This window comes from Chinchilla lanigera, unplaced genomic scaffold (assembly GCF_000276665.1).
Source record: "Chinchilla lanigera isolate Chin_1 unplaced genomic scaffold, ChiLan1.0 scaffold00006, whole genome shotgun sequence".
NCBI lineage: Eukaryota > Metazoa > Chordata > Mammalia > Rodentia > Chinchillidae > Chinchilla > Chinchilla lanigera.
Genome location: NW_004955407.1, coordinates 5,307,600 through 5,309,706, shown reverse-complemented (window position 1 = coordinate 5,309,706; position 2,107 = coordinate 5,307,600).

Here is a 2,107-nt window from a genome sequence, read left to right as displayed (position 1 = left end):
CTGGGGTGTGGGAAAAGAGAAGGGAAAGAAGGGGAAATTGTGTAAGTATGTCTATACAGGATAGCTAACATAGTTGTACTACTATCTTCTTTTGCTCTACAGAAAGGAACAGTTAATGATTACTTGTTTCATCACTCTTGTATGTCTCTATTTGTTTTCCTGAGAAATCACTTTGAAGATATCAATAAGTAATACAACAATGATTGTTAATTTCCTACACTTTTGTCTGTAACTCTGTTTTGTTTGTATTGTTCTCACGCTATTTTGTAAATGGATGTCTGTTTGTTAATATGCTTTCCTTCTTTTATTTTTTATAATAAAAAATAAATTTTTTCTCTGTGCTTTATTTTGAATTTTTGTTGCTACATCTTCCAATTTACTTCCTCCTGAAGTATTTAACCTGTATCATCCAGAGAAATTAACATTAAGGTAATGTGTTTATCACTTCTAGATGTCTTCTTTGATTATTTTTATAACATTTTGCATTTGCTTCTGTGTTTTATGCTATCTTTTAAATTATATGTATAGGCAACCCATTCTGGACTCCTCCTGTCTCTTAGGAGCTATTCCTAGTCCCTGAACCCCATTCCTCCATCCCTGTTTCTCAGTTCTTTTCTCCAATAAATTTTCCTGTTCTTAAATATATTATAAATATAATTAAAAATTTATTATACTTCCTTTAAAGTCTTTGTCCACTAATTCCACCATATCTGTCATGCAGTGGTCTTTTTTGTCATTCAGTGACAGGATCTCACTACAGTGATCCCTCACCTATTGCAGAAGTTACAGTCCAGAGACCCCCCAAGATAGGGGAAAATCCACGTAGTAGCAGCATTATATTTATTTTATTATTTATATATATTTTAAGACTTTATGAACCCTTCCGACACTCTTATAAACCCTTCCCACACTCTTGCACATCTTCTAGGGGAGACCCTTCTTCTCAAAGCCTGGGCTTCCAGCTGGGGTGGCGCCTGGGGATGCCTGGGTGAATCCGCATTTCAGCTTTGAGGGCAGGAGAGGAGGACTGGGCCTGTGGGGATGGAGGACGGGAGTGGACCAAGGGGCGAGGCACGCGGGACCCAGCCAAGCCGCAGCTGCAGCGGAGCCCAGCCCCTGACCCACACCGCTCACCCTGCCGCACACCTTCCCGCCTATAAGCAGCACCAGCCCAGTGCAGGTCTGTTCCCATGCCTGGTGGCTCTGCCAGGCTCGGGCTGGCGGTAGTGGCATAGTGCATTTCCATTGTGTACAGTACAGTATTCATCTGCTGATGAAATCTATTTAATATTCTTTTAATATGTTTGAATGAACATTTTTATATTGTTTTAAAATTTTTAGGCAGAAATAATTAAAATCATAAATATTATAAAAATACCTATATATTGCAAAATTCTGTGATATAGCGAAACTCTGCCATACAGAATTAGATATATTTTTTTTAAAAACCAGTGATACAGTGAAGCCATGATGAGTGAACCACAATGTAGTAAGGGAAGACTGTATATAGATGAGGCTGGCCTTGAACTCACAATGTAGCCCAGGCTGGCTACAGTCCTCCTGCCTCAGCCTCTCAGGTGCTGGGATCACAGGCATGTACCACCGTGCCCATCCACGTCGGCTTGTTAATACTGATTTTTTTCAGTTTTAAGGTTTATATTTTCCCACTTCTTAAGAGGTTTAATTTTTTTTTATTGGATGCAGAGATCATAAACTTCTCATTGTTGAGTGTTGAATTTTTAAATATCCTTTAGAAAGATCTGTGATATGTTCCGACAGGCAATGATACTAAGAAACAAGTAAGGTCCTTTCTAGACTTTTTTTAAAGCCATGTTTTGTACGGTAAATGTAAACATTCTCTAGGCACTCTAGAGAATACCCACTGTATTAGTCTGCTTGCACTACCGTGATAAAATACCACGAACCGAGAGGCTTAAGCAACAGAGTTTGATTTCCTTACATTTTGGGGCCTGAAAGTGCAACCAAGGGGCTAGCATGTTAGATTCTGGTGGAGTCTTTCTTCTAGATCTACAGATGGACATTTTACTGTGTCCTCATATGATCTTTTCTCTGTGCATGTGGAGAGGGGAAGAGAGAGAGAGAGAGA